Source organism: Grammomys surdaster, unplaced genomic scaffold (assembly GCF_004785775.1).
Source record: "Grammomys surdaster isolate TR1022 unplaced genomic scaffold, NIH_TR_1.0 228, whole genome shotgun sequence".
Classification (NCBI taxonomy): Eukaryota; Metazoa; Chordata; class Mammalia; order Rodentia; family Muridae; genus Grammomys; species Grammomys surdaster.
In genome coordinates this window covers 532,373-545,201 of record NW_021604673.1, presented here as the reverse complement: position 1 = coordinate 545,201, position 12,829 = coordinate 532,373, and positions in this window count along the sequence as shown.

Sequence of the window (12,829 nt, the reverse complement as noted above, 5' to 3'; positions counted from 1 at the left end):
GAGATCTTAAAAATATCTTCCTAATTGTTTTTACAATGATTCAATAGGGGTCCCTGTTACAAACAGACAATGTGAGGCATTTAAGATGGCCACACCAAGTGACAAGATTGTCACAAATGACAGATACAGAAACTAGATAACAAGTTCAGCTTTATTCATTCTCTTTGGATATTTTATTCACAGTTACAATTCTAGGAAGAGAAATAGGCTATCCGTTGATAAATATTGATTAGTTTGATTAAAAACAATAGTTCTCTGTGTTAGCCAGCTTCTTTCTATTGCGATGACAATGTGTGAGAATATCAACTTAAAGAATAAAATGTTTGTTCTAGCTCATGGTTTCAGTCCATGGTCATTTGGCTTCATGTATTTTGGTCCATGATCAAGCAGCATACCATGGCAGAAGCATTTTGTAAAGCAAAGCTACTCATCTCCTGATAGCCAGGAAGCAAACAGAAGGAATAAGGGCCTGGAAATAAGATATAGTGCAAAGGTCATATCCACAAAGACCTAGTCCATTTAACTAGGTCCTATCTCCAAACTTTCTATTATTATCTGATAGTTCTCTAATTTATGATACCATCAATGGATAAACCCATCAATGGCATCAATCTTCTTGAATCAATCGCCCCCCACAGTCCTCATGAGCCTCTGGGAAAGATTTCAAGTCCAAACAACGATGTATTCCAACTTTGCTTCAAGGTTGTGAAGAATATATGTGTATTTCTGGTCTTCCAATAGAATTCAACTCTTCTAGGCTATTTTAGAGAAATTTTCATGGATAGTAAGAGTTCTTTTTGAGGGAAGCAAATAGATTATTTCATTTCCAATGAATCTTTAATTATGGCACAGTTGTTATTACAGATGCATGGATGTCCCCAAGAGGTTTATATCCTCATTCAACATTTATCAGCCCAGAATTAAACAGCACTGATTTAGGGCTCTGAAAGTATGTAAGAGTTAGGGACCTCTGGAGTTGTGGTGCTTTTGAAGGTAAGCTCCTAGGATATGGAAGGGAGATGGATAGGTTAGTAGATGGAGCGAGCACTGAGCTGGAAGAACAGATTCTCTCAATTACTTCTGCTACTTATCAAATAAGTAAGACTTGACTGTAGCATAGGGCAACCATGGTGGGAGGGTTGATGATAACATCTTTCATTCTGCTATGTGACAGTTTGCTACACTAAAGTGTGCAATCCAGGAAGGCAATTGAGAATCAGCTGGCTGGACAGAAGTAACAGGCTTATCACTGAAATACAGAGGTGTCATCCCATTTGGCTGGAGAGAGAATGCTGTCAGAAGCAGGTCATGAGGCCAGTCTATCCTCAAGAGGAAGGAAGTACATAGGGGTCAAACACCACAAGTCAGAGATGATATAGAGCCAGATTAGAATCCCAGGCATCTTGGACTCAAGAACACGTGTTATAGGATTTTGTTTAGCTAGTTCTATAAGATTGTTAAGATGCATTTTGTAATGTTTTCTCAATTTCTGAATGTATTTAAACATACTACCTGTTTAGTACAAATGTCAATCATGATTCATATTAATAGAACCTAATGATGACTAGAGGTCTATCTCTTGGTGGGTTCTATATGTTGGCTCATGCAGCCTCACTATGATCCTCTGCTCTCTCTTGTACTGTATTCTTCATGATGAAAAGAAGAGGCACACACATCCTGTGCTGTTTGCCTGTGATACTGTGTCTAGAGTGTCTGGTCCCTTAACTGGTTGGAGGCACATAGGCTCTGATATTAGTGTTGATATTATTGTTGATATTAGTCTGATATTAGTGTTCCAGTTGGAAATGAGTCTTGGAGAGGGAATTTGCAAATGCAAGCTTGGGACTGGGGAAAATGGGAAACTTCAGTAGAGGTTGGATGAATTGAATTTTGAGAGAAAAAATTCCAATAAATAGCCAGTTTTACCTAACTGCCTTTCTAAAAGGAACCCCAACATTTTTTTCAAACCACTTTTCTATATTAATTCTGATGTCTTTGACATTTGGATTTTCCTCCTGTCAGTACTGGACTATGTCTAAAATGTAGTACCAGACTTCTCAAACAGATATTCTGCAACCACCCTCTTTGGTAAACCACTCTCTTATATCCTAAATATGGCCATTCATGTTTGTATTGCTGTTCTGGCTTGCTCATCTGTATGTCTGCCAGCAGCCCAACAACAGTATTTCTGCATCCCCTAACCTTAGTGAAGCTGGCTTGTGCCTCAGGCAGACAATGCTCTATGTAACCCATCATGCATCTCCAACCTGGAGATGAAAAGAAGTTTGTGTAATTATACCAGAAAATAGCTAGAACCAAAATATCAATGGAAGCAGCCCTATTAATCATCTGAAGGACAGAAACAGAAACAGCAGAAGAGTGAGGAGATGGTTCAGTTTATTAACTGCAGAAGCACAGTAGCCTGAGTTCAAACTCCAGCACCTACATAAAAATCCAGGTGTGCACTTGTGATTCTAGGGCTGGGAAGACAGCAGGAACCCTGTGGCTTGCTGGGAAGGCAGGTCAGCTTAATTAGTGAGCCTTAGGTTCCACTGAGATACCTTGTCTCATCAAGCAAAGTGGATAACTCCTGAAGAACAATACCAAAGGTTGATATCTCTACCTATACATGTATGTACACTCATGTACATGTGCATGCATGAACATCCTCCCACCACACACACATGGAAAAAGAAAATGTTTAAAATGCAGGTCTTAGACTATTAGTATCAAAAGAACTGACATGAAGATGAAAATAATTCCCCAGGCCATCTGTTTGTTTAGACAGATTTCTGACTTGTCTCTGAATTTTTTTCCAATCTAATTTTCCAGATGCAAATAAGTCATGTCTTCCTGTGCCAGCATGACAAGCACTCGTTACCAGTTTTGTCTGGGACTAGCTAACAACATAGCTTCTCCATGGAAACTGTCAAGTTGACCCATCATTTTGATGGGTCACCCCTAATGTGAGTTGCTATAAGTGTGTACCTCAGATGGAGGGCATCTGCCTCATAACAATATAATAATAATAATAATAATAATAATAATAATAATAATAATGAAAATTCAGATGCCAGTCTTGGGTATTGGTCTTCAGGAGCCATAAATGTTGTTTTTTTGAGACAAGGTCTCTCAATGGCTGTAATTAGGTACACATGTCAGCCCCAGAATTTCTCCTGTCTCAATTTCTCTAGAGTTGTAACTACAAGCTCATATTATAATGACTATCTGTTCTTATGTGAACCTAGAGATTGAAATCAGATATTTGTGTTTGTATAGAACTTGAGCAACAAGCATTTTACCAGCAGAACTCACTCTCCAGCTCAGAAAAGTATTTTTTTTGTCTTATTGATTACCATTATAGAATATAGGTATCACTAACTGTTTTTCAACTCTAATACAAGTATAAATTCTCTTTTCCACCCTATTTTCCTTTCTGGCACGCATTTTTGGCTAATGATAGAATCTTTTGCTGTTGTCTTGTGTGTTTTATTTTCTTTTTGTGTATATGTGAGGTTTGTATGTGTTGTGGGAGTTCGTATGCCCATATGCTTGTGGCACATGTGAATGTGTGTACATCTATGGGTGGAAGTCATAATTCAGTGTCAGCTTCTTTGATTGCTCTCCATCTTATTGTTTTTGCATGTTTATCCACGTGGTGTGTGTACATGCATATTTTTATGTGCCAGGGCACATATGTATGCATGCAAGTTGTGTGTACACGTTACTTGTCCATGTGAAGTCAGTGTTTGACTAGCATGACTTTCTCAATCACTCTCCACTTTAAGTTTTGAGACATAGTCTCTCACTGAACCTGAAACTCATTGGTTTTGATATTCTGGCCTACCAGTAAATCTCAGGGATCTTCCTGTCTATCTCACCAGTGCTGTAGTTGCATATTTATGCTCCTGTGCCCTGCTTTATATAGATGTTGGGGATCTGAACTCGGATCCCTCATGCTTGCATTACTGGTGCTTTAGTGACTGAGCAATCTCCTCAGTTCTCTCCTCCCATGTACCTTTCTGCACAGTTATATGTATATCTTTCTCCATTCCTGGAGAAAAGTACTTGGTACTTGACTCAGACCCTGGAGTTGAGTGACAAAATGGCAACGGGTGTACATCTTCCTCAGTCTTCTGGAACAATTCTCACCAGTTTGCTGATTTTCCTCTTTTCTTTGTATTAGGTCAGGAATGGCAAACACTTTTAGCCAACATGTTTTCAGGTATCTATTTCAATATTTGAAATGTTCCAGAGGCAGCTTATAAGTATGACTGACTGAGCACACAGTCTTGTGTATGGCGAAAAAGCTAGCTGTGACTCTTGCACACATACATGATGCCGCTTGACACTGTACTATCGTTTATGTGATTTACCTGCTAAGTGGTATAATTTGCTATCAGGAAAATAAGTTTATACTGAACAAAATCATATTCACTGAAGGACTTGACAGCATTTGGATAAATTTCCTGATGGCTGGAGTCTGGTATCCTAAGCCATGATTTTCAAGTTTATTACAAATGGAGAAAACAAAAGCAATGTGATTATTTAAGTAGCTCGCCCCTTAAATGATAATAGTCCTTGCTCCCATTTTTCTTTTCATGAAGTGCCAGCAAAGTCAAGTTCATCTCTCCTCCCCTGGAAGGCCAGCCCATCGCCATATTTCCTCTCCATTTTTTAATCATAGTGAGGAAACTCAATCTGCTGAGACTGTTTCCTGCAGATAAATGACAGGCAGATAGAAATGGATGACCTTTTCCTAGAGATATCAGGGGCTTGTGCCAAGAATCTGCAATTAGCAGGGATTGCAGATGTCATAGACACTTTGGTGAGTCACAACAAAAGGCACTTTGGAAATAGAAATAGGCTAAGGGAAGACAACTATGTTGAAACTGACTTTTGGAAAGTAATAAGTGGCGGTAAAGAGATTCTGTAGGTAGTTACATTATAGTTTTTGAATTCTCAGGAAAATAAGTAAGATAAACAACAACAACAATAACAACAAAACAAAAAACAAAGCAAAACTCATAGCTTGATGTATTTAGTATATCAGAAAAGATCACATTTATAGCCACAACTTGTTTGCTTAGTGTTTGATCTTTACATTTTTGGTGTGTGTGTGTGTGTGTGTGTGTGTGTGTATGTGCATTCACACACTTCATTCTCTCAGACACTTCAGTTATCCTTCTTCTGGTAGCATCCACTTTGCTTTTTGAGGCAGGGTCTCTCAGTCGCCTGGGCCTTCTTGATTAGGTAAAACTGGCTGACTAGTGAGTCACAAAGCTCTGCCTGTCTCTATTTCTTCAATGCTTGGTTTACAAATGCTGACCATGGCACCTGGCTTTTTTTCAAATGTGAGTCATGATAATCAAATTCAGGTCCTGATACAAGCTCTTCACCAATTGAGCCATACCCCTTACCTATCAGAGTAAACTGTCAAGTTTGATGGTTTACTTATCTTCTGTGGGTTTTCAGGGTCATGTATGTAGAATTTTAGGACCTAAGGAAATCTCAGAGTGATCCTGAAGGCAGTCATTGTTTTAACCACATTTTATGGCCCTATCAGGCATAAGTGAGAGAGGAGATCCTTGGCCCCATGAAGGCTGGATACCGTGTGTGGGGGAATTCAAGGGTGGGGAGGTGGGAGTGGGGGGTACGTGGAAGCATATCCTCATAGAAGCAGGAGGAGGTGGAATGGGATAGGAGGTTCCTGGGTAGGGGGGTGGGAATGGGGTAAGGGGATAACATCTGAAACGTAAATAAAATATACAATAAAAAGAAAAAAATGGAAAAAATGAAGAACAAGAGGCAAGGATATGGATCCATGGTAGAATGCTAGCCTAGCACACACAAGGTCTCAGGTTTAATTATCAGCTCTGTCAAAAGCATAACAAAATGTTTATAATGAGCTGGTCACATGGCTTTACAGACAAAGGTACTTGCCAAGTCTAGTGACATGAGTTCAATTTTTGGGACCCACATGGATGAAGGAGAGAATTAATTCTCACAAGTTGTCTTCTGACCATTCACATTGTGGCATGTTTAATTGCACACAATAAGTAAATGTAATAAAAAGATAAAAATGAAGAATAAAAGTAAATGTGTTACTCAGCTTACAGGCCATCAATCTATTAGATTGATACTTTTATGAGTCAAAGCAACTCTGCTATCAGTACTTGTATATGCAGTTCAATCTAAATTTTTAGTGGTTAAAGCAGGAGTCCTATATGATGTGGATGTGGTACAATCCAGTCATTCTAGCTACTCAGAAAGGTGAGGTAAGAGGATGGCAAATTCAAGTCCAGCCTGGATTACAGAGTGAGTTCAAGGCTAGCCTGGCATTCATAATGAGATCTTGTCTTATAATAATAAATGATGACTACTTGTCTAACATGTGTGAGACTTTAACCCTGATACTACAGCAGTAGGGAAGAGAGAGGAATAACAGAAGATAGTTAAGGGTCTCTCAGCATTCTCAAGGCCCCAAGTTCGATCTCCAGAATACCTGCCTCCCAAATGGTTAAGATAGAAGAAGTTTGCCTGGCATGGTGGTACACACTGAAGAGGCTGACACAGGAGGATTGTGACTTCAAGTCTAGTTTGCAACACATAGCAAGACACTAACAGTCAGAAGCAAAAAGAGGGCTGTAATATAGGTTAGCAGTGGAGTACTTGCCTAGTATGTGTGAGACCTAGGGTTTAACCCCAGTATTGAAAGTTAGTGGGATAGATAGATAGATAGATAGATAGATAGATAGATAGATAGGAGGGAAGAGGCGGGAAAGAAGGGGAAAGGGGGATGAAGAATTGAGGAGGACATGGGAGAAGCCACTATATGGAAAGAATACAATGATTTGAAAACAGTCTAAAATTTTTAAAACTGAGAAAACACAGGAATATAGTAACTGAGAAATCCATTCATAGAGGAAAGATATAATATTTTATCACCAACTTTTTTGTTCTTAAATATTTTGAATTTAGTATATAAGGTGTTAGATATCACTGACATTTTCTTTCTTTTCTTTTGTGTTTTCCCACTGTATCATTTTTCCCATTTATTTATTTATTTATTTATTTATTTATTTATTTATTCTTTTAGATGAAATCTTAATTTTTACTTATTCACACAAGGGTTGTAAACACAAAAAGGCAGGACATGGGGAAGGGGATGATACCGGAGTGTGGGTGTTCAGGGGGGGTACAGATATCTTTCAGAACAGGGTATCGGCTGGATGAAGGTTCAGGGGACAGGTCACTGTAACTCTGTCTATGATTCACTTGTCCTTATCTAAGTTGGTGTTGTCTGCCAAGGCTACCTATTTATAAGGTCTATGACTACTCAGGCTGGTAAATTTCCACAAAAGCTGCCTGTTTACAATAGCTTATAGCCATCTGTTTCAATGTTTTTCCACAGAGACCCAAGACTTGGTGTTAGTATACATGGATGACAGGCCTATTGCTGATTTTAAGCCTATGGCTGATTTTAGGCCTTCAGTGTATAAGCAGGGCTGCCCCTGACATCTCCTCCCTTCTCTAAGTATAGAAGGGCTGTGGCAATTCTAATCTTGCGAAGGTGGGGATAGAGGCCTGACCTCCAGTAATTGAAAGGGACTTTGTAATGGCTCTGGTCCCTCTGTCATTGTCCATCACTGACATTGTCTAACAAACTATGTGTTAATGATTCTCCTTACCCCTTTTCCAAGCCTTGCTGTACCTTATCTCCACTGTAATCATCCCATTCTTTCATGTCACATGTGTTCTTTGGGCTCTTTCCTATCCTTTTTTTTCTTTTTTGTTTATTTGATATTTTATTTATTTATATTTCAGATATCATCTCCTTTCCCCATTTCCCCTCCCTAGAAACCCCCTATCCCACCCCTCCTTACTATTTTAATTAAATGCAAGTATTAAGGTCAGTTCTAGGTTGAGGGACTAGCAATACAATAGATGCAAATAGTCAAGAAACAAGCAAGACAATAAACATAAATAGTCAAAGAACAAGCAAAGCAATAAACAAAGTTCCATGAACACTCCTGTGATCATTGTTTCTATAGGCTTCAGAGATGAAAATGACTTTCCTATCCTTCCTAATCAGCCCTTGGGTTCTTTTAGAGTTTTTAAGACTTTAAATTTTTTTAGGGTTTGCCCACACTAGTTGTAGGTATACTTGTATATGTGATAGGCTAGGATCCACCTATGAGGGAGAGCAGGTGTTTTTGTCTGAGTTTGAATCACTTTGATATATTTTCCATATCCATCAATTCTCTTGAAAATTTTATGATTTCATTTTTCTTTATAACTGAGTAAAATCTCATTGTGTATACTTAACATTTTTTCATTACCCAGTTAAATGTTAATGGGAATCTAGGCTGATTCAATTTTCTTGCTCAGACAACTTTTCTGGAGTCAGTAAAAATAATGCTGTTTTAAAAATGAGGATGTCAAATTTCCTGGAGCTGAGGTTACAGGCGGTGAGTAATCTGACACGGGTGCTGCAAACTGAACTTGGGTTTTCTGCAGGAGCAGTATGTGTTATTAACCACTGAGCCAGCTCTCTTGTACTCAGGGGAGCTTTAAAATTACTCTGTATTGCCTATATACTTTGATTTCTCTCTGCTATGCTATGGTTCCCAAGTTGGACAAGCAAGTAGCTTAGAAAACAGAAAGCAGAGCTGGCTCTTCTTCCACTGGTCCTTTAAGCATGGTTTCTGGCCATTCTTTCTCAGGACCTCTTCTTCCCAGAGCCTCTTGTTCATTGCTTGGAATGCTAAGTCACACCAAAGATTATGGAAACATTCCGCTTCTCCTTGTGTGCCATTTGGACCCTGGAGGGAGGGAATGCTCTTAAGTCCTCGGGATTGTGTAGACCTGTGGAACACAGATATGCTCAGCTATGTAGACAGCAACCCCTGTTTTCAATTCTTTGAGATAATAGAAATATAAGACTCTGCCAAGGGAAGTACATTGGACCCATTTCGTATATGTTTCAATTAGACTCTGTATTTACTTCACAAAATAAAAATTAAATATTGATCTTTCAGTGTGAGTTTCAGGGAAGTGTGTGTCCCATGTGTAGCAAAAGTTACACATACATTAAGGGAGATGAAAGGTGAAATCTCTCACCAAAGCAAGATCAAAGCTTAAACAGCCATAGGTTTGGTTGCTGGAAAAGAAATCCTGAACACTGAGTTGTACTCCCACAGAACAACTTCATTAGAATCAATAGCTGTGCTCATCACTAACAATTAAGTAGCATTTTATCTAAGAAAGAGTACTACTATGTAAACTAAAGCTTTCATGTTTTATACAGTAGTTCTTCATGTTTATTACTAAGTTTCCCCTGTTCCACTAATATATAGAACAAGTTTCCAAAACTAGATCCTATGCACTAGACATTTAAAAGGACCATTTGATCTGTAGGCTTTTTATGCTGTGTAACCCAGTGTTTGCACAGTGAGCTGCATAAGGTGTGGCATGCAATGAGTGTGTGGGGTTATTGCTGAGACTGTATTTACAAGTATAAGCATACATTTCCGCTTGAAGGAAGCTCCTGGTGGTTTTCATCATCTGGATTCCCACTGGAAAGGCTTCCTGGTAGAAGAACAATAGTGACAATCTCCTGAGGACTCTTGTCATTTCCAGTGATGTGTCTGTCATTCCATGCAAGAAGGTGATTGAGGAGAAACTGACAGTTAACTGTACAACTGCTTGTGAATCATAGAAAAATAAGTTACTCTAGGGCCTAGGACTCAGTTAATAAAATGCTTGCTATGCAAACACAAGAACCATAGTTTGATTCCAAACTTCCATGTAAGAAGCCAGAAATGGTGGCATGTTCTTATCCTACTGCTGAGTGATAGCCAGCATGAGATTCATTTTAAAGATGTGGTTTTATTATGTTTAATTGTGTGTATATATCTTTGTATGTAGGTATATATGGGTGCAGTGCCTGTGGAGTCCAGTATAGAGTATCAGATCCCCTGGAGTTGGAGTCACAGGTAGTTGTGAGCTCTCTGATGTAGGTGCTCTGAACTGATCTCAGGTCCTCTGCAAAAGCAATAAGTGCTCTTAACTATGAAGCCAACTATCTCTTGAGCATCATGAGATATTCATGTGGTCATTGTTAAAAGATTGTATGCATCTTCCAAAATAAAGACAAATTTATCTCTTGGTCACTCTGTGGCCATGACACCTGTGTGCAGTAAGGATACATTGACTGACTTTCCACACAAATCACAGTGCATACAGTGCTTAGCACATTTGTGGCTTTTCTCACATTGCTAAGGATGTCAGGTTGATACATTGGAGAAATGGTTCTTAAAGTCTGCAAACTCTGTGACACCCCACAAAACTAACTTGTGATAACTTACATAAATAAAAACAAACAAAAAGATGAAGTGAAAGATGAATTTGATAAATATAGTAATGAGTTAGTGAGTGCTTTACCAAACTGAGACATTTGTCTCCTTGATAGCAGAGGTATCTCTGCTTTTCCATAACCCACCTCCCTGGTATTCCATAATCATACCTGAAAAGTGTGTTGATTTATGACTTTCTTTGGTACTATAAAAACATCTTTAAAATTCTTCCTTGTTGGAACAGAATACCAAAACAGCATAACCTGAATCTGTGTTCCTGGGCTGTGATCACTCATATTTGGCTTTAGAATAAACCATCTCTTATCCTCCTTTAGAAGAGAACTTTGTATTTTCCCATGGACACATCCTATCCTTTCAAATACTCTACTATCAGCAAATCAGGGCTATGCCTACACTGCAAGTCAGGAATTAGTCTGTTTATGCTGCTATTCAGCAGTTTGTCTAGTAATACAAGAGAAGCCTTGGATAAATGCCTCTCTGTGGTCTCCCACAGAGCAGTTGAACCCTTCAAACTTGTACAATTCATGATATACTCACAAGAGTCTCTGAGAAGAATGTATGATGAGAGGAAAATTATGAAGTCAATTTTTGCAAACAAACTGCATTGTCTAAAAGAATTTTAAAAGGATGACCATAGCATTGTGGTTACCAGTAATAGAGTTCAACATCTATCTACTAGAGAAAAAAATGTTTTCATTTTTAGACATTCTCTAGCCTAGCTTAATGTCAAGTCTCTTTTTTTTGCATGAACAAAACATTGACTTTGTTTAGGAGTTCAGCCCTGCCTACTTGATGGGCAGAATTCAGATATGCTTCCTTTAGGGGACAAGAGGGGGTAAGGAAAGGGATGAATATAATTGAATATATTATGTACCTGCATGAAAATGCATAGTGAAATTCATCACTACATGTAATTAATGTATGCTAATAGACATTTAAAATATGCTTTCTTCTAACAATAGAAAATGACAAGAATGACACATTCATGTATATGAAACAAGACTCACTGGCACTGTTAGTGGGCAAAATTAAATCAAGCTGATTTAATAGTATTCACAGATTCTCATTGATGTCCCTCAATTCAAATAAAAAAATAATACATATTTCAGACATAATGGTTCACGATTGATATTTCTGTACTTTAGACTTTCCCCTTATGGTAACAAGACGGCTGCTGACAACCCATATGCAATATGTTCAGGTGTAAATATCAGGAACTGGGCTGGGATCAGTGATACTTTCTTCCAAATTTTTCTATTTTCTCTCAAGGGAGAATATTGATTTTTTTTTTTAGAACTACATCCTGCTTTTATTGACACACTGTGGTGTTGCCTCTACTCCCACTAGATGTAATTGCACCATTTACATATCTTCTCGTTTGATTTTTTTTTCTTTAAGTGTCTGTGTTGCATTCCCTCATCAGCTTAAAAAAACATCATTTTTTTTGTGGTGGAATAATAGTTCTGTATATTTCCAAATGGTAATCTGTGGACCTGTGGGTATGTTACCTCGTATTGCAGGTGGGGTATTCTAAGGTTGATTTTCAAAATTAGCATGCATTAATTGTACAAACTAGCATATTTCATGATAACATTTTCTTAAGCGTACATTAAGTATATGTGTCTGGTTACTCTCTCATTTGTATCTCCATATGTGTCCGGCATATGTGGGACACATGAGCATGTGTGTGTGAGCAGGCCAGAGGAGAATGCTGGTGACCTACTCTATCACTTTTGCCTCATTCCTTTTAGACATGGTCTTTCATTACACTGGAGCCAGGCTGGTAGCCAGGAAGTCCCAAGTGATACCTCCTGCTTCTACTTGGATTAAAGGCCCACCATGTGTAGCCACTGCTGGCTTTTTACGTGGTTGCTGGGGATCTGAACTCTAGTCCTCATGCTTCCACAGCAAGTGTTTATTCAGTCACCCCCACTAAGCTCTGTTCCCATGGCTGTCTCTTCCTCCATCCCCATGGTCCTCTTCCTTTCTTCTTCAGATCCTCTTGTAATTTCATGTCTTTTTCTTTCTGTATTCTACAGATGAAAGAAATATATGGTACTTGTCTGTCTGAATCTGCATTTTGCCCCCCAACATGGTATTCTCTAGTTCCAGCTACTTTCCTGGGATTTCTAACTTGAATTTTATTTTTTGAGTAGCATCCATACTGGTTTCCACAATTGGGAGCTCTTGATTACTTTTAATCATCTGAGTGGACTTTATGTACTTTTAGAGTTATTTATTTATTGTGTGTATGCACATGCATGCAGGAGAGTGCATTTGTATATAAAGTATGCACATGTGTATGTGGAGGCCAGAAGACCACACTCACATATGGTTTCTCATAAGCTGCCTAACTTTCTCTCTTCTCTCTTCTCTCTTCTCTCTCTCTCTTTCTCTCTCTCCCTCTCCCTCGCCCTCTCCCTCTCCCTCTCCCCCCTCCCCCTCCCCCC